Consider the following 22,206-nt stretch of genomic DNA (forward strand, 5'->3'; position numbering starts at 1 on the left):
AAAAATGTTACATTTCCTTGGGAAACATTTGAATGGCTTCTGTAATGTATGTTTATGATCTATTTGGATTGATGGTAGAAAGAAAGTGGAGCGAAAGGGATAGAGTGGATGAAAATAAAGATTCTGTTTGGTCTATAAAGGTGAGGAATGGGAGAGGTGATGGGAAAAAAAGATGGGATGGGATCTGTTCGATCTCATTCCATTATTGAATCCTGTTTACATTCACTCTTCCCAGATTTAGAGAGGACATTGCATTATTGTTTCCTGTCTACTACTACCCCTCTCCAAATTTGGAGTGTATCCCATGGAGCCAAATTTCTAAAATGAAATGTCTAATTTGACCTTGTTAAATTTGTCCTATAACTATTGGTGCCACTTGCATATTTTTCTTATTTCACGCTTTCTTCATGTATAGCATCACTATTGGTGCCTTGCGTACTTGTTCTTTTTTGTTTTTTTTAAGGCTGCTTCTCCTGTCTAAGGTCCAACTCAAAAGTCATTCATGAGAATAATGGCTAATATAATTTTTAGTTACTTTGGCCAAAGGATCTTAAGGGGTTTCTTAATGCAACAAATGGCAGTATGCAGTGCTGCCATGTGTTCATCAAATGGACCGGCTAATAATCCCTATAGTTGGTAAAGTATACTAATCGTTAATTGAGAAACGGAGGTTCATGATAACTTCTGTCTAAGCAAGCCATCTTAGTGATAGTATTGGAAATTTAACTATAGAAGGAACCATGATATATGTAGTTTTCAAATGTTTCCAAAACAACGGAAGGATGGAAATTAAAATGTTACATCCTATTTTATACGAGTTTTTTTTCTTTCTAATAATAGAATGATTTTTATTTTCATTCCATTATAAAACATTCATACAATTGAATGATGGTTTCAATTCGGCCTTTTTAAAAAAAAATTAAATTATAATAAATTGTGTGTGTGAATAGGGATGACAACTATACCCGTACCCGCGGTAATACCCGAACCCGTCCCAATTTTGACGGGGAATACCCGGTTTGACCGGGTACAGGTACGGGTACGGGTAAAACCTGATATATTAAATCGGGTACGGGTACGGGTATGTACTTACCTGCCCAGCCCATACCCGTACCTGTACGCGTCTCCGTTCCCATTTTTAATTTAATACCCACTTTCAATTTAATTATATTAAAAAATATTAATATTTTTTTATGTGTGATTATTTATTATAGTATGAGATAGATAAATAATTTAATTATAATTATAATATAATAAAAAAATAATTTAAAAATATCATTTTTTTAAAAATAAAAATAAAAAATAAAAAAATTAACGGGTACGGGTACGGGTATACCCGATACCCGACGGGAACGGAGATGGGGATGAAAATCTCATACCCGACGGGTACTGGGACGGGGACGGGTTTGAGTTTGACTTGCGGGGACGGGGACGGGTATCATAAAACCCGTACCCGCCCCGCCCCGTTGCCATCCCTATGTGTGAACATGACTTTTAAAATGGAAACAGTGTTTCACAAACATAATTTTTAATTTTTTAAAAATACCGCAAAAACAGAAGTTGTGTTCTCACACTCCACTTTATTTAATCATCAATTTTTTTTAAAATTTCATTTTAATGTAAAGAAAAGAACAAAAAATAAATCATATTCTAACATCTCGATTTTGCTATTATTTTAAATAAAATATTAGTTGCATAATCACTCATCATTTTTGTTTTATATATAAAAAAGTAAATATTATGTTTGTGAAACTTGATTTAAGGCGTGTTTGAAAACTCATTTGAATGGTGTGGAATGAAAGTTTTACACATAAACAATGGAGAAGTAATGAGAGTGTTGAATTGGATTGAATATCAGTCTATTTGAAAATTAAATACACTAACTCATTTTAGGAATTTTTAAAATTTACCTTTGTACTTGTCAAAAGATACAATGATAGATCTTTGATGTTTAGGACTTTTGGTCTCCATCGTCAATGAATCCAAAGAGTGAAATATCTGCAAAAGACATTTTGACACTTAAGTTAAGGTTTGACACAAGAATCTAGGTGGGCAATAGATTAATCTCTTAACGTCATTTATTTCCTTTGCTAGTTATGTAATCCACATTATGAGGGTTCCAAGACATGACTACTTTGATCTTCTCGACTACTTTGGTTGTCAAGAGTGTCGAGACCATCACAAATAGGGAAAATATGAATATAGATCATTATCTTCGATCATCTTAGCTACTTTGATTGTCGAGAATATCGAGAATATCACAAATAAAGCAAACATGTATATAGCCCAATTACTTCGATTATCTCGGGAACTAAGAATACCAAGTTCGAGGCATATACATGACATGTCGAATAAAAAATGTCTTAGTTATCTTGGCTAAGAATAATGAGGGATTCTTTTAGGTAATGTTATTTGATCATCTCACTGGCCAAAGTGGCTGAGGCAACTAAAGTATGCTCCCAATAACCCTTTTTTGGCACATAAGCCCCTAACTTTGAGGAAGAAAGCAACAAAAAGATGGAAGAAGTTAAGTTCTTTAAGGAGTAGGATTGAGGTGGCAATTTTTTCCTTTGGAAGTGTAAAAAATGTGACTAATTATTTCAAAGCGTTACTTTAGGGAGTCAAAGGGTTGTACCTTCTAAGCCAATTAGATCTTAACAATCTAACAGTTGTGAGGTGGTGTGTCATTTAGGGTTCTTGAATTGAGATACTATAAATAGGGGGTGAGTGAGTCTCTTACATCCCACCAACACTCTCGCTTTTCTCCGAACAACCGATACTTGAATCAATCAAGACTCTCAACAAGTATGTAATTGTAGTACATTTCCCAAACTGCCAAAGAGGGTTCTTAGATGGAAGTAGTTCAAGTTCGTTCCTCATCCAAAAGGTTGAAAGGTTCACTATCTTAGACCAATATGAATTTAATGTCAATGCCATCTATTTCTAGTGAGTCTGCCTCGACATTGAACACATTGATAAGCATTGAGGTAGCCTATAAGACTAAGCGTGAGGGGAGTCATTCGACGAAATCTTTCATCATTCTTTCTGATAGTCATCCTCGAAGGACCTCTTGGATGACCATGAGTTGTAGATATCCTCTGATATCCATTCTTGAGTATGAGTAGGTTGATAGAGATGATGCCAACATCTATTCTCGCTATAATAAAAGGGACTCGTTAGAAAACCTAGTTACAACTGAGAAGTATATAAATTTTAGGGTTGATAAAGATCCATTCCCATTTATTCTTCACCTTTGTCGTAATGATGATGGCTAGAACCTAGATTTCATTTTCCTAGGTCAAGGTAATTGTAAATATGAGTATTTCTATGTGTCTAACTATCTTTTATGAGATTTGGGGGGTGACATTGTCATTTGATGAATTTTTCATGGGCATGCTTCGTGTCCTCGACGTCGTACCGACCCAATTGCATCCGAATATATTGGTTGTGATGCAAAAATTTCAACATCTTTGTTTGTGTTGAACATGAAGCTAATAGTCCCCTTGTTCCACTACTTTTATTATTCGTGTTCCCCCAAAGAATCCAAGTGGAAATCAATTTTTTATAAGATTGAACGATATTTTTTAGAGTCATATATGTTGTCGTATAAGAACTTCAAGATAAGGTTTTTTTAAAAGTAATGATTTGTCTAAGCACAAGAAATAAGTATTTCTTCGACACGAATAACAAAGCCTTGTTCCCTTTTTATTGGACATGTATTCCTCGGAAATACAATGAATACCCTGACTTCATACCTTTCGACCAAGGAACGAATGAACTTGACTTTGCTAAACAATCTTACACTCTAGCTCTCACGTAACATTTTCTTCATCACTTCCTTCCCAAACAACCTTGACTAAAGGAATTTTCTTACCTCTCAATTGTTTCACCTTTTTATCCTCGATCCTCAAAGGAACAGTTTCATAATGAGGCTTCCCTTCAATTGAATCTTGTCATACTCAACAATAAGGGACAGGCGTCATGAATGTATTTTCATTGTTGGGAAACATGAAATACACCATGCAAATTAAAAAAAGGTGGAGGCAAAACAATTTGGTAAGAAACATTACCAATCTTCTTAAAGATTTAGTAGGGACCAATGAATCATTGAGTAAACTTGCGAGATTTAAGTGTTTTACCAATTCCAAACCAAGGAGTTACCTTTAGGAATACATGATCTCCTTCTTTAAACTCAAAGTCTTTCCTTCTCCTATCATGGTAACTCTTTTGCCTACCCTGGGATGCTCTCATTCTATCCTGGACTAGTCTCACCTTTTCAGTGGTTTGTTGAACTACCTCAGGCTATAACATGTAACTTTCTTTAGGTTTTACCCAACATAAGGGTTTTCTACATCTCCTACCATAAAGTGCTTCATAGGGTGTGTGGAAGAACATATGCACAAAGTTTTGATGATGCCAAAGCATTGAAGAAAATAAAGGTCAAGTTAAAGCAAGTTGATCAAGAAACAAGATCTCAAGAAATAACTAGATAAGTCTTACTACTTAGCTTGATATGTAAAATAAACTTTTAGAAATTGCAAATTTTACTTGGCCATTAAAACTACAAATTCAAGAAAACCTCAAGTAATCTTTTTGAATATAAGAGTAAGTTTTTATGTTTTTGAAAAGAAAGTAAAAAAAGTGTTCAAAAAGATTTTACAAAAATATTTTTGACTGAAAACTAGAAGTCTCCTGTAATCAAAAGTTTGTGTAACAAACATAGTAATCTTTGTCTGGTAATCGATTACCAGCTTAAGTAATCGATTACCAGAGCAAGGAAACTTCAATGTTTAAATTTCAAATACAAAATGTGTTCTGGTAATCGATTATCAGACCTTGTAATCGATTAGCAAAAGAGAAAATTTCAAAAATTTGAATTATTTTGAACTTAAAAATCGTTGTAATCGATTACCAAACCTTGTAATTGATTACCAGAGTATCTTTTCTGAAAAACTATAAAGAGTTACAACTCTTCATGAAAAGACACATCTTAAGAAATAATTGTCTATAAATACCTATAATTTTTCAGAGGAAGGTTACATACTCTATTGTGAAAAAGTCATATACAAAAACTTCTTGGCCAAATTCATTTGCATTATTCTAAAGAGTTCATTAAGATCTTAAAGGTGTAATATGTACTCTTAAAAGAGAGTTATTCTGTAAATCCCACTTGATCATTTGATCTGTGAAGGAGAAATGGTTGTTCTCCTTGTTGTTTTTGAATCTCAACACAAGGAAAGGGTATTCCAAGGTGTTAGAGGATTCAAGTCTTGTATGAGTTACAAGAATAGTGGAAATCTCAAGTTAGAGAATTGAGGACTGGACATAGGCAAGATTGGCCGAACCAGTATAAAACGAGTTTGCAATTCTTCTTTTAATTACTTGTTATTTAATTGTATTTGAGTAGTTCTACATCATTAATCTTTACATATAATTTGTCTAAGAAATTGAATTTATGAGAAAGCATTTCTAAAAAGAAATAAAGGAAGAAAAATTGGATAACTTAATTCACCCCTCTCTTAAGTTATACGAGGTTATTTAACTAACAGGGTGCCATCCCAATACTGGAATGGTGGCTATTATTAAAGATAAACTCTATCGAAGGTAGAAAACATCCTAACTACCCTTATGTTCTAAGACACATGCTTTCAATAAGTTCTCTAAAGATTGTATGGTTTTTTCAATCTGGCCATCTGTTTGAGGGTGATAGGTTGAACTCAACCTAAGCTTGATACCTAAAGCCTTATGCAAGCTTTCCTAAAATGTAGAGCTAAACCTTGAGTCTCTATAAAAAAATATACTAGTAAGAACTCCATGTAACCTCACAATCTCACCTATGTATAACTTAGTCAACTTCTCCAAAGGATATCTAATATTGATAGGGATAAAATGGGTATACTTCATTAGTCTATCCATCATAAACTAGATGGAATCTAGATTCTTTGCAGTTGTAGGTAACCCAACTACATAGTCCATGGAAATACTATCCCACTTCTATAGAGGTATATCTAAAGGCTATAACTTTCCTAAATGTTTCTGGTGTTCCACCTTAAACTTTTGAAAAACTAAGCAAACTTAAACAAAATCTTCTAGCTCTCTCTTCATCCCAGGCCATTAGAACATCTTCTTAAGGTCTTAGTACATCTTAGTAGCTCCTAGGTGGATACTAAGGCTATTCCTATGACCTTCCTCAAGGATCATCTTTTAAGCTCAGGTAAGCAAAGAACATACAACCTATCCTTAAGCCTTAACACTCCATCTACACCAACTTTAAATTCACTTTGTTCCCCTTGGTTCAACTTCCCTACCTGACTTAACAAGAAAAGATCTACCTTGTAGCCTTTTTAATCTCATCTATCAGGCTATTAGACACTCTCAAGGTTTCTAATCTAATACTTCTAGAGGTCAACTTAGAAGGAAAACTAAAGTCTCTAAACTCTTCTAACAAGTTAATTGAGCTCTCTAACCATTAAAGTAGATACTTGGAGGGATTTCCTACTTAAGGTGTCAACCACTATAGTGGCCTTACCGAGGTGATAGTTAAGCTCAAAATCATAATCCTTAAGAAATTATAACCATCTCCTTGTTTTATATTAAGCTTTTTTTTTTGCTCAAAATGGTGCTTAAGGCTTTATGGTCACTAAGAATCTCAAATCTAGATCCAAAACAAGTAATGTTCCACAACTTTAATACAAAAACTATGACATCTAACTCTAGGTTATGGGTAGGATAATTTTGTTCATGGATTTTCAATTGCCTATGCATAAGCTACTACCTTCCCCTTCTGCATAAGCACACCACCTAAGCCCATCTTAGATGATCATAGTATACTACAAAGGTCTCACTAGGGTTAGTAAAACAAAAATATGTGCACTAGTTAATCTCCTCTCAAGCTCTTAAAAACTCTCCTCACACTTAGAGTCTACACAAAAGGTTGGTTCTTCCTAGTCAACTTAGTCAAAGGAAATGCTAACTTAGAAAAACCCTTTATGAACCTCCTATAACACCTAGTTAATCCTAGGAAACTCCTAATATAAAAAATCAACTTAGGTGCCTTCCATTTGAGTACAACTTCTACCTTAAAAGGATCTACAACTATTCCTCCCTCAGAAATCACATGTCCTAAAGTTTCTTATCCTTAAGGTTGTGCAACATTATCCTAAGATGCTCGGTATGTTCTTCCCTAGTCTTAGAATATACAAGGATGTCATCTATGAAGACCACTATAAACCTATCAAGGTATGGGTGAAAGATCCTATTCATGTAATCCATGAATACTCTAGGTGCATTAGTCACACCAAAAGGCATAACTAAATACTCATAGTGCCCATAATAGGTCCTAAAATCAGTCCTTGGAATATCCTCAAACTTCACCCGAATCTGGTGGTAATCTAATCTCAAATCTAGCATGCTAAACACACTAGCCCCAACTAGTTGATCCATAAAGTCATCTATCCTAGGAAAAGGATATTTATTCTTAATGGTAACCTTATTAAGTTGACAATAATCTACACGCAATCTCATGATCCCATCATTTTTATTTACTAACAACATAGACGTTCCCCAGGGTTATACGCTCAGCCTAATGAATTATTTCTCCTGAAACTCCTTTATTTGTTTCTTAAGCTTAGCTAATTCCTTAGGGGCATCCTATAAGATGTTATAAATATGACTACAGTACCAGGTACTAAGTCTTTAAAAAACTTAGTCTCTCTTTGTCAAGTGATAAGCTAGACGTGTCCTTAGGAAAAACTTCAGGGAACTCACTTACTAAAGGAATCTCACTAAGCTCATTGTCTTTCTCAAGTTTCAAACAAGCTAGAATCATGTATACCCTATCATTTTCTTTTAAACAAGTTTTTATCTTATTAGCACTTAAAAAATCCATACTCTTACTCTCACCAAAGGATATGAATTTTTCAAAATATTTAAAAGGACATGATTGGATAATAATGAGTCCATTCAAAGAATGATATCTAGTTAACTAAGAGGCAGATAGATAAGGATAACCAGAATTTCAACAAGAACTTGCAGAGGACATTATAAAATGCATGAATATAAATAAGACTACAAGTTGAAGTTATATGAAGATGAAAGCTTAGGAAAAAGGAAACAATTGACCTTTGACAAATGAATGGATAACATTAACATGAAAGAATAAGTTTCACAAACTCATTGAGTACAACTAAAGGCTCGACATCACATAAGGAAAGTTTTTCCAGTAGATTCTAATAGACTAGCATGAAGAGTTGTCCACCACTATCGCACCGATGCTCACAACACTAGCGATATCATCCAACCACTACTTCTTACGTAAGCAAGAAGTATCAAATAAACAAGCAAATAAAAGAACCAAGGGAAACAACCATACCACAACATAACTCATATCAAGTACAAAGTGAATCATAGTTGTGGCACACAACACATATCCAAATATAGATCAAAGTACACACGAAAACACAATCATAACACATAACACATAACACACCGATCTGGTTTCCCTACTTTGTACACAAATTTGATTCCTGATTTACACAACACCAATTTCAAAAAGAAAAAAATGACATAAAAAATTATCTTCCTTAACATTCTTTAAGCTTTTTAATATGACATATCAATCTTTCAAAAAAAAAAAATTCAATTCTAGTTTGAAGTTTAGAATGACATAATCACCTTTAAATTTATAAAATATTAAAATAGAAATATTAAAAATAGTAATTTAATATTAATATTTTTTAAAAGTTAATATGATGAAGTTTTTTTTTGTAGGAAACAGATGTACTAACATATTAGTATGTATTTTCCTCTCAACCTATATATATAAGTAAAAAAATAATTAATTTTTTTAATAGATTAAGAAAAATAAAATATATTTATTTTTCATCATTTCGTATGAATAGACATTATATTTTCAGAATTATTTTAATTTATCATAACTTTTTTATTAATCAATAGTCCAAAACCATATGCTAGTATTTCTTATTATAATCTCTATTTTTTCTTCTTTTTTCTCTTATTCAAATACAATTTATATAAATTATTAAAGCATGGTACTCCAAAATTTATATTGTACAGGTATGGATACGTATCCATACATGATGCAGGTTAGGTATTCATGGATACCAAATATGTGCTAAAATATTTTAAAACAAAAAAAAAGAGTGGATACTTAATTTGGGTAGACATGGGTATTTTTTGGTATGTGTCGGACTCATCCAAATCCGATAAATAAAAACTATATCTTTCCACAAAATAATTAAGTTTTCCATTAATCATATTTGTTCTCAAAACTTAATTCATATCCATAAGTAACACGACATAAGTCATCAACAATTAAAGAATTAGTTTTTAAACATATAAAATTTCTATCTCCTTTTAAGAAAGAGTAAAGAGTTATAAAGAGAATGAGAAAAAATAGGTATTGGTGGAGATGAATGTGATCCATTTCAACGGGATGGCATTCTTAAAGTTATTAATTATTCTGTCTCTTGATTAACTAGAGTTAGAAACAATTATTTCACTAATGCTAGATAAAAAAATGATGAAATTGAAATAGTTAAAATGTGTTATACATCATATTATAGTGTGATATTATAGTCAGGGATGAATCTATTTCTTTAGGAGTGGAAGTAGTTGTCCTCACTAAAATTTGTTCCTTCTCATTTATATATATATTATTAATTTTCTATTATATATATATTATTAATTTTATTGTAATTATCCTATTATGTCTAATATTTTCATATATATTAATATTTCATTTATTTTTATTCTATTATGTAATTGCTTTAAAATTGTCTTAATTAATATATTATTATTTATAATATATAATATTTTTTTACTACAAAATTTATTACTTATTTTCTCATTAAAGATATCATAATTTAGTTTATTAAAGTTAGTTATTTTTTAATTTTTATTTTACTTTTTAACCTTTTTCATCTTGTATATTTACATTGAGTGTTGGTGAAAAAAGATTCACATTAAGAATAATGACAATAATTATCACATAGATCTTTTTTTTTACGTAAACATATATTTAATAAAAGAAATTAACCATTGTTCTCATAAAATATTTTTTTGTTTTAAATGAACTTATAAAGTTTTAAAATATAATTTTTTTAGTAATTTCATTAGTTCTATCATATTGATTTATACCATTTTATTTTTCTAATATTAAATAAGACAAAAAAATTACAAATTCGCACTCAAATATAAAACTTGTTTAGATACAAGTTTAAAAACACTTTTAATAGCTTCTCTATTCAAAAATACTATTTATTTCCATTATAACTTGTATCTAAATAAAATCATAATCTTAGACAAAAAGAAAAGAACGAGAAATCGTCACTATATTTACGAGACAAATGAAATATATATAAAAAGTAAATAAAATAAGTATTTTAAGTTTTTTTATCACAAAAATAAACGTTTTTTAAAAATTATATTTTATAGTATTTTATTATTCCACTTAACAATTTTTTTTAATCTATCATTCATCATAGTCATTTTTAGGTCTTATAATTTGTATGGTTGATATCAGTCATTTTTTTTTATCATATCAATGAATTTAATCTCTTTTATGTTACAAATTATGTTTATTTTTGTGAAATTTTTATACTACTTAATCAAGTTGATATATATATATATATATATATATATATATATATATATATATATATATATATATATATGTGTGTATAATTATATTGCCGTATCTGAATCTTATTTTTTTTTAAAATCATTTATCTCATATACGTACTCAATATCTAGGGTTGGTCCTAGGCCTTATTTGCATGGGCAACCGCTTAGGGTCCATGACTAAGAGAGAGACCCATTTTTTTAAATTATACAATTGTGTTATAATTTTTATATTATTTTAAAAATAAATTAAAATTATTGTCTTTTATATATTTTTATATATTTAAATATAAAGCGATGATCCAATTATATAATGTCTTGTTATCTTTGTAGTTAATTTTTTATGCATTACATTTATAAAAAGGTAAAATATATTTTTCATTCCTTTAAATTTTTTTAAGTTTGGTTTTAATTTCTCAACTTATTTTTGTCTTTCCGATTTAGAGATGTGTTATTTTTGTCCTTAAATTTATTTATATAATACTTTATAATAAATGATTGTATAAAGTAAATTGAATAAAAAAATATAGTATATTTATTTTAAATTTGTTAACCTTGTTATTTCTTTAATTTAATAAAACATGCTATTTTCGATTAAAGGTTTAATACATATTGTTTGATTTATGAACTTTTTGAAAATTTTTAATTAGATTTCTAAACTAAGACAAAAATTGCAATCGAATTATTCATTGTTGTTTTTTTTTTTTTTTTTTTTGTAATTTAGTCCTAGAGATTTGTTTACATTTTGTGAAATATAACATTTTTCTTATTCTTTATATATGTAAATTCACCCTAGATTATTATTTAATATATTATGGTACATGTCTAGCAAATTTTAACCTATTTATAAAAATTTTCATATCATAGTCTTTTTTAATCATAACAATTATAGAATAGTGAGAAATTTTAACCAATGAAACTTAAAATCCATAAATGATGACATTAAATAGTAATCTAATATAATTGTCTGAGCACAAAGAAATAAAAAAATTTGTATCAAATTAAATATCTCATATTATAAGGGAATCTTTAATATAGGGACTAAAATATAAAAAGATGAAAACAATTATAGTTTTTTTTTTTAAATTTAAAATCTAATTAAAAATTCTCAATAATTCATAAACCAATAATATATTAGATCTTAATTAAATCATTTATCTATTTTAAATTATAAATATTTATATTTTAAATTATTTACAGACTCATAAGATGTTAAGATCCACTTTGTCGGCAACGTGTGAGTAATCTCGTGTAACATAATAAATTATTTAAAAATTAGCCAACTCATCTAACAAAGAAATGATTAAGAATATAATATTGGAAATCAAATTGGTTAAGACAGTTGACTTGCAGTTGCCTAATACAAAGGTAATTTGATCACGAGTCGAATAAGAAGCATAGCCATGATTGAGGATTCTAGTATTTGGCAAGGATCACGACTTTGTCAACAGTGCCAACACTTTCTTATTTTCATGTGAACTTTGATCAATTAACTGCTTCTTTGATGGTGTGAATATGTAATGTGAATCCTTGTGAAGAACCTTAAGCATGCATGGATCTAATGAATATCTGCCACATGAATCGCACCGAAAGAAAATTAATATGAAAAGAGCAAAATGCTGCAACATGTTGCTTTTCCTGTTCTTCTAAATAACAAGAAAATGCCTTACTATTATTTGTTTTTCTTTTGAGGAGATATAAATTTGTTTTTGAAAATATTAGGATTCTTTTTATTTTATTTTATTTAGTTACTATTTACTGACACATGTTATCTCTTAATTAGAAATATAGATAGAAATGAAAAGAGAGAAAAAAAAAAAACTAAAGCACCATTGCATTATTAACGAGTAAAGCACCTGCTTCTTTCTTAAAATATTAATTAAAAGTATTAAAGCAGATAAACATGAAAAAGCCTAATATGAAAATTTAACCTGTCTCTTTCTTAATTATATATTATTATTATTATTACTATTAAAGATGTGCTATTTTATTTTCAGTCTCAATCATTTTACCTAATCCAGGAGTTTCACAAGTAACTGAAGATACAGAAGCAAAACCCCGACATGGAATTTGGTAATACAGAGTACTATTGATAAAAATTTCTTTTTTTAATAGTATTGTATTTAAGTTGGATTTCTCTTTAGGCTCCATCTGAATGGTACTTTACTATTTGTTTTTGGGATTATTTTAATTTTTGTTTTAGAATATACCTCCGAATACTATATTAGAAGCATCTATTTTATTATCATAAAAGCTTCGGGATAAGAAATATCTAAACACAGTAGTGTTTTTTTTCTAAATTTTTTACTTCACTAGCTATTTCTGATAACTCGGGTGCAAGGTTTAGAATTTTTCTTAAGCCTAGTGAATAGTAGTTATAAAGAATTCTAACTTTTGGAATAAATTCAACTACATAATTAGGGGTTCCTCGAAACCTTTGTAATTGATTTTTTTTTTCTCTTTTTTCAGTGGGAAATTTTGAGGCAAACTCAATACTTCGTTTGACTCAAGTAATTTTTCTTTGGTATATTTCATGACCTAAGAATTTGATTTGATTGTTTCTGATTTGATTTTTCCTTATTTTGGTTTGATTGTTCATAATGTTTTGAAGGTCTGTGGAGACAATTTTTTAATCCTATATTTTAATTTCAAAAACATTACACTCCATTCATAATATCCAAAAGGAATCATAAATGTCATTTTATACTTATCTTCTTTTATTTTTATTTGATATCATATCCATATATTTCATATCAAACTTAGAGAAAACTATAACCTGTGATAATCTATTAATTAAATATTGTTTATTATGTGGAGGATACTTAATTCATATTTAACACACTATTTAATGATTTGTAATTAATTACCTTGTGAGGTTCTCTTCCCTCTAATTTTGAAGTATTTTACACATAGAATGTAACATTCAATTTTATTTTTTGAAATAAAAATAAAGTTGTTAAATGATATTTATAATTAGGCTTATTAATTTATTTAATTTAGCTTATAATATAAATAAGAATTTCTTAATTTATAAAATAAAATAGAGTTTAAAATGTGGATTAGAGAAAAGCCTTTGAGTTTTGACTCTTCATCCCAACTTGAAATCTTATAATTAAAAATAAGTAGAAGGGGGATTAGGTCAAATAACACATCAGTTTTCTGAAATCTTGAAAGTGCTTATAGAGAACACGTCATAGGGGAGACAAAAATGAAGATGGTACATGAAAATCCAATGGATCTGAATAACTTATCAAATGACACATTATAGAGGAAACCCAAGAAGAGAACTCCAAGGAGCGCGTTATAAATATATGCTCTTTATTATAAATTTTAACCATGTAACTTATATTCATTTATTTTCTTTAATGGTATGGTTGTGTATAATGCATGGGGGGTAGATCTACATCACAACTGAAGAACTAGATTGGATTTACCCCATGGTAAGTGGTTTGTAAATTCAATATGCCTAAAAAATTCTTTTTATTAGCTTAAATTAAAAATTACTTATACATTTCAATTTTTTATTCATTTTAGAGTAATCAACAATAAGGAGTTACGAATGTGGATATTACGTGATGAATTGGATGTTAGACATAATTGAAGGGGAAGTAACAAATGATTGGATTGAGGTAATATAATTCATAAACCGTTTACCAGCATTGATTAATTTCTTTTCATGATTTTTATGTAACTAATATATCATGATGTATGTTACAACTTTTTAACGATGTTGCATCGTTGCCGAAAACCAAATTGGAAGACATTTGGAGTCAATAGGCAAGCTTAATTTTAGAAAAATTTAGAAATAGATCATGATTTTTAGTTGAATTGATGTAGTGTTGCAATTATTGATTGCATAAATTGGTTGTTTAGTTTTGAGGAGTTGTCTAGATGGAAATATTGACTACTATATATATTGTAACGTAGAATGTTGGTACATGGTTTAGTGAGTGCTAGAGAAAAGAGTATATAAGGCTTTCTTTGAGAATAGAGCCTCACAAGCTCATTTTCAAAGAAAGCTAGAGAGAGATTTTAGAGAGAAGGACTCTGGGTCCGTGAGCTCCTTTCTCTCCCAAATTTCTCTGTTTGATTCTTCTTCCTCTCTAAATCACTAACTTCTTCTGTCTTCTCTTAGAATTCAGGCTAGGAAGCTTGCTTTTGGTGGATTGAAGTTCGGGAGTCGAGCTTCAGAGGAATTTCTTTGCTTCTTCCAGTTCTTGGCTTTCTTGAGCTAATCTTCAGGTGAGGGAAGTTAGATTGTAGGTTGTTTGATTCTATGTGAGTTTAGGAACTCCATTGATGCAGGAATTTCGAGAAGAAGTGGTTGATTTGGGTGATTTCCCATTTTTGGGGTTTTGGGAAAAATGGGGTTTTTGACGATTTTAATGCATTGATTGGTTGCATGTTGAATCTGAGCTCATTTTTGAGTTGTATGGAGTTTATATGTTACATTTCTTGTATTGCATGTGGTGGAAATATTCTGATTTTCAAGTTTTGATGAAATTTTCGAAGTTTGGGGAGTTGTTGTTTGAACTTGCACTGGGCGCAGTTCTTGGCGCTGGGCATGTCTTCATCAGGGATCACCATTGTTAAATCACGCTGGGCACGAGGCTAGTCGCGCTGGGTTTGATTTGCAATGGGAGCTCTCTAGATGAATTGCATTAGGCGGGTGAGAACCACGACAGGCGCGATATCAGATAGTGGCCTTGTTGGGTGTTTTACTTATGTGGTGCCGGGTGCAGGGTTGATGCATCGGGCGTGGAGACCCTTGGAGGTCTCTATCTAACGTTGCGTCGGGCGTGGAGACTCTTTTGAGTCTCTAACTTGAGGGCGCCGGGCACAAGAGAAGCCTTAGAGCTCTCAGGTTGGATATCACGCTGGGCACGAGATGGCTGCGCCGAGTGTGAGTATGCTGATGATTTGGTTAAGTTGCTAAGTTGTTTGATAAAGATGAGTTGAGTAGGTGTTGATCTAAGTTTTTTATATTTTTTTATTGATGAAGTATGTATAAGTTGGAGTAGTCTATTGTTGTAAAGTTGTAAGTTGCTCTAAAATTATTGAAGTTGAGATTTTGGTGACTATAGTTGTTTAAATTGTTTACTCAAGATGTTATTATGTTGCTTATTATTGTAAAGATGACTATTGTTGTAAAGTTGTTAAGATGTCTATTGTTGTAAAGTTGTAAAGTTGGGGACATATGGTGAAGATATATGTCCTATGTTGAGATACATCGTACTAAGGTGATAAGTTGAAAGTTATTTTAAAAGTTGAATCCCTTAGTACGATGTGGGCGATATGGAAGTAGTCGATCCATGTCATGGTTGAATGACCAATTTGAGTAAGGTATCTAGTTAGAAATGTAGTCTTTGACTAGGTACTGGAGGGTACGTGATACTTGGAGGGCAGTGGGTGGGCTAATTCCATATGTGGATTGGTGATGCAAGCCAAAGACGTAGTAGGCCCATACCCAAACCCTTCTGTCCTAATAGTAGTACTGGACCTCCGAGTCTAAGTGACACACTTGAGCAATCGCCTATTGTTGTCTATATCTGGTTCTCTTTGGAGTTCCTAACGATGCCCTATACCTGACCTGGTTGAGATAGGTTAAATGTTGGATTCGATATGGTTTATGTCACCTAGACTGTTCAACCTCAGTTGTTGGAGATCTCCTAGTTGAATATGCATGACGACGCATTAGTTGAAAGTTGTATGTGTTGTTGTATCCAAGTTTCCTATAAGTTGTATGAATGAGTTGATAGTTGAGATTTTATAATAAGTTGTGATTGTGTTGTGATGATGATTGGATGAATGAGTAGTATAGTCATTACCCTATACTTGTATGGTTGTTTATTGAACTCTAGCTTACCCTTCTGTTTCCATGTGGATGGATTGTGATGATCATACTATATATGAGAGCAGATCAGGGCTAGGTTGGAGCTGGTTGCTGCGACCGCTGCTAGAAGTAGGATTTTGTTCCTGGTGTCATAATTGCCATCTTTGGTGACTGTCTGTTGGTGCTTGACCGACACTAGGATAGTGTTAGTTTGGATGACTGTATATGCATAATATGACATTTTGCATTTAAGTATTTGTTTTCTTATATATATATATATATATATATATATATTTTTTTTTTTTTGTTATTCAGTCTAATATTTTATTTTAGTTTACTAGTGTATTAGTGAAATTTCACTAAGTGCAGGGACCACGGCGGGTCGTTATATATATTACTGATTTTCCTGATTTTTTTTATGGCATTTTCCTTAGCATGGTTTAGTTGCCTGTTCAGATTTTTTTATACTAGTTGCATAAACTACAAGTTTAAATGAAGGGCTAGAATTGTTGTATTGGCTGAATTGTTATCTCTTCTACTTTCTTTAAAGTTATGGTAGTATAAAAGAATGGTAGTGATCATATACATGTTAGGCACCCAAATTGCAAGAATAGGTAGACCACATATATTTCTTGGCTTCTATATTATTGTTGATTCAACAATGGGCGCTAGTTCATATTGGTAAGGCATTAGGGAGGACTTGAATGTTAATTAGTGTGATTTTTGTTATTGTGATTTGGTGGCCATGTTAATCTTCATAAAAGATATTTGTCCATTATATATAGATGAAAAATATGTTTGAAAATTATATATGTGTTCATTATAGGTTAAATTAGAAAGAATCTAAAAACAAACAAGATTTTTTTTTAAATATTAATCTACATCGGTTGAGGTAAGAACAAATGTAGATAAAGATCTACATTCTACATTATTTTTCTTCATAATTGATGTAGATTTATACATAAATCTACATCGATTTAGGTAAGAACTGATGTAGATTTATATATAAATCTACATCGGTTATAAATAAAACTAATGTAGATGTAAGTATATATTTATATCGATTTTTTCTATAGAATCAATGTAAATTATGCATAATCTACATCGGTTTAAAAATTGATGTAGAAGTGTATACACTTTCTAAGTCACTATATTCTACACAAGTTTTAGAATTGATGTAGATGACTTCATAGAACCGATGTAGATAATGTGTCTTGTAGTAATGGATAAGATTTGTTGAGTGATGTAATTAGTTGATTTAGTGAGTCGGGCCTTGTAAATATTCTTATTAGGCCCACTATATTTCTTTATTAATACGTATTGTAAGATTTGTTATGTACACTTTACACTCATTCTTTCATATTTTAGAGTTGCTTCCTCTACAAGTTTCTCTAAATTCTCTCTTCCCTCTCTTGGGATTTTCTCTTTACATTGTTCTACATGAAGGAATTACAACGTCTTGATAAAGATGTGTGGCTAGTATGTTCATCTGATTCTAGGTTTCAAGAACTACGGTAAAATTCGAGTTCCCGATCTTTTTACCGAACAAATTATCTTCATCTTCTTTTCCGTCCTAAATCTATTTTTCATTCTTCATGATTATAAATTTTTTTAATGGATTTGGATCAAATTTGAAGATTAATTTTGGATCTATATCTAGATTTAGATTTAGAGGTAAAATAACCTAAATTGCTAAATTTAACCGTTCACCAATCTTGAATTTCAAGGAAATTTTGAGATCGCGATTGCATTTCATATTTTTATGAAACTCAATTGATATAAATTTAAATCTACATTTAGATTATGTTCATGTTGATTTAGATTGATTGAATTTGGATTATAATTTGAACCGTGAAAATTTTACTATAATAGTTGAAATCTTGAATCAATGTAATTTTTGATTGAATTTTTTTGTTTGTGTTTGTAATATTCTAAATTATCTTTGTTGTTCATGAAATTCCATTTTCTAATTGCATGATAATTTTGGATCCAATTGGCTTGTGTCTTCGAGAAGAATAACCTCAATTGTTCCCTTTATTACAAATCTTTGGAGAAAATCTAATAATTTTTTTATAGTGATTCGGCAAAACTATCAATCCCCTCGGCTGAGGATGCACCTTGATAAAAATGAAACGAAGTTTCCCTCTCAAGGACTCCCTTGGCTAAGGATGCACCTTGATAAAAATGAAAAAAGGTTCCCCTCCCGAGGACCTCCTTGGTTAAGGGTTTACCTTGATAAAAACCAAAAGAGGATCGAGGACCCCTCGGTTAAGGGTGCACCTTGACAAAAACCAAAAAAAGTTTCCCTCTCGAGAACCTTCTCGATTAAAGGTGCACCTTGACAAAAACAAAAAAGGTTCCCCGCCTTAAGACCCCCTCGATTAAGGGTGTCCCTTAACAAAAATGAAAGGTTTTCCTTCTGAGGACCCTCTTAGTTAAGGGTGCACCTTGACGAAAATGAAAAAAGGTTTCCTTCCTAAGGACCCCCTCAATTAAGGATGCACCTTGACAAACATGAAACTAGGCTTAGGATCCCCTCGGTTAAAGGTGCACCTTGACAAAAATGAAAAAGGTTCCCTTCCCGAAAACCCCTTCGATTAAAGGTACACCTTGACAAAAATGAAAAAGGCAAGTTTTTCTTCTTGAAAATGTTCCTTCGAATACGAAAACATCTAAGTTTTATATTCAAGAATTAAGTCAACAATGACAAGATGGATCACTAAATTTTGACAATAAGTAGTTTAAACAAAGTTTAAGTTTTTATCCGAGAACTAACCACAATGACAAGAGGAATCATTTATAGTAATTAAAATAAGACATACAATGTATAGTGCAAAAGAGATGTTGATTAAAACATAAGAACATAGTATTCATTAATGGAACAATTACAAATGTTAAAAAAGGTGGTGTTAGAACGCATGAGGAAGATGAAAGGTTTTAGGGTTTAAAAACATATGAATTTGGGTTTTCTTTAAAATTTCAAATAATTTTTGAAATTTTCTCAAACGCCTGGAGCCAGTATATTCAAAAGGCATTAGAGGAAACAATTGAGGACTCCTTCGATACATTCCAGCAAATGATAAAGTCTAAAAGCGTTAATTGAGACCCAAACTTATCTTATGAGTCTAAGTCTAGTAAAGTTAGTATAAATATGAGGTTTAAGAAAAATAATATCTCCTTTTATCGATTTTCATAAAGTTTAAACCAGTAACGACTTTACATTTTTAAAACCAGAGTTTGTCTTTTTTAATTGTTTCGTTTCTGCACGTCATTTCTTTGTGTTTGTGGTTTGTGATAACCAAGTCAAAACTCCGAAGTATCCTTACACACTCAAACACATCTTTCACGCAATGGAATCTCTTTATAAAATAAACTCACGTAAACACATAAATTTCAACTTTTGAGAATTTTTTTACTTAAAATCTTTTATATATATATAATTTTAAAAGTATTTTTAGTTTGTATGTAAAAACTCATACTTTAACACATCTTTGTATCAATTTACCAAAAAAAATTTATTATGTAAAATTTAAAAGTATTTTTAACTTACAAACTTGTATTTTATATAATACATCTTTATGCCAATTTACTTTATACTTTAAATTTTAATAATTGTATCGAATTTTTATTGAGATCATTTTTCAATGAGAATATGATTTTAGTCTTTTTTTATAGTGAGAATATATCATTTTCATTTATTGATAAAAAAATATTTTTAAATTTTTAAATTAAATTTTAATATTATTTTAAAAACATTAATAATTAAAAAATATATTATATTATAATATAAATTGTTATCATAAATTTAAAATATAATTTATATGTTAAATAGTTTATATAAATTTTAATTAAATAATTAAAATATAGTTTGTATACTTAAAAATATTTAACTATTATAAATTTTAATTATATAAAATTAAAATTTATTCTATACATTATACAAACTAAAATGATAGCTTATTAAAAACAACAAAACAAGATAGAGACTCAATAATTAATTAATTTTTATATATATATATATATATATATATATATATATATATATATATATATATATATATATATGAAACTTACAAAAATTGTAATATTTAATGAATTTTAATCAATAAAATAGATTGTGCTAGATCATGTGTTACTAATATATTTTTACATATGAATGATACAACTTGTGTTGCTTTATTTTTAAAAGTTTTAATATATATATATATATATATATATAGGGAGTATATCAAGTGAGAGGAAATTTATTATGAGAGATGAGAGGGTTAAAATATATAATCCTTAGATTAATCAAGTGAGAGAAAATTTGGGGTTTAATCAAGTGAAAGGAAATTAATCTAAAGGTTATATTTTAACCCTCTCATCTCATAATAAATTCTCTCTCACTTGATATGCTCCCATATAAGGAGCATATATGAGGGGTTATAATTACACAGGTGTAACTTTTACCAAGTATTACACTGCTCAATAACTTTATATTAAATGTGAATTTTATAAATTCAACCGTTAAAAGTTCATATCACTTTATATGTGTATATCAAATTTTGTTAAAACTGAACAACAATTTGAAGGCGATCAAAGTGTTCATATTTTAGTATATTTTGAAATGAATATATTACGTCAATTTTGTTTTATAAAAATGAAGTATCAAATCATCTTAGATTAATATAAAATTTTGTATATATGATCTAAGAGATATGAATTTTCAATTTAACGGTTGGATTTACAAAATTCGCATTTAATATAAAGTTTTTGAGCGGTGTAACACTTAGTACCGGTGTTATTATAACCTCCCTCTATATATTTTAGTTTTTAAAAAAATGTATGTAACAATCCAAGCACATCCGAATGAGAGAAATTCAAAGATTGTATAAGTGTGAGATTTTACAATTGAGAATAATTTAAAGAAATTAATTTATACTATTTATATGAATAACATGCATCTATATTTTGATAGTTCATCACATAAGAATTTCACAGTTAATCATACTTAACTAGAACAATTTAAGGATCAATGACTTTCTAAAATGTTTTCTAAAAACCGTGTGTGAGTGAAGATAAAATATGCTAAAAAGTTTTGTATTGATTTGTAAAATTAATTATTGATCTTGAAAGCAAACAGACATTTCAAAAGGAATTATCAACGAAAAATTCTAACTGATAAAAGATTCTAACCATTAAAAAATTATATGAAGTGTGATTATATAAAATGTTAAATATAAATAGCGATAAAATATATCTATCAATATATTTATTTTAGTGAGATAAACTTATTAGCGAGCGGGACAGGCAACCCAACTAAAATAAGTAAAATCTTTGGGGAGCCAAACTGCATATTTTACACTCAAAGATTTTAAGTGTTTTGAACTAAACATTTCCTTCTAATGTATAACATTGAATGTCACGCCTTCTAATTCAATAATATTTTTAAAGTGATACGTGATAGACTATAAAGTATATATCGCTTTAAAAGCATGTATAAATTTTCTTTTCAAGATGATTTTATAATCATTATTTCTATTTACAAAAGATGTTAACTCTCACCACCTAATTTTGTTCAGGCTAAAAATTAAAATACGTATATAATCATACCCTTTGCACTAAAAATAAAAAATACGTATCATATATAACCATGCTCTTTGAGAAGATCAACTATTTAGTAAAATTGTAAAACCCTATTCAAAGTCCCTATATATAACACCCTTTGTATTCTTATCCTATTTTATAAGACC

The sequence above is a fragment of the Cajanus cajan genome, chromosome 7 (assembly GCF_000230855.2).
Source record: "Cajanus cajan strain Asha chromosome 7, NIPB_CcT2T_4, whole genome shotgun sequence".
Taxonomy (NCBI): domain Eukaryota; kingdom Viridiplantae; phylum Streptophyta; class Magnoliopsida; order Fabales; family Fabaceae; genus Cajanus; species Cajanus cajan.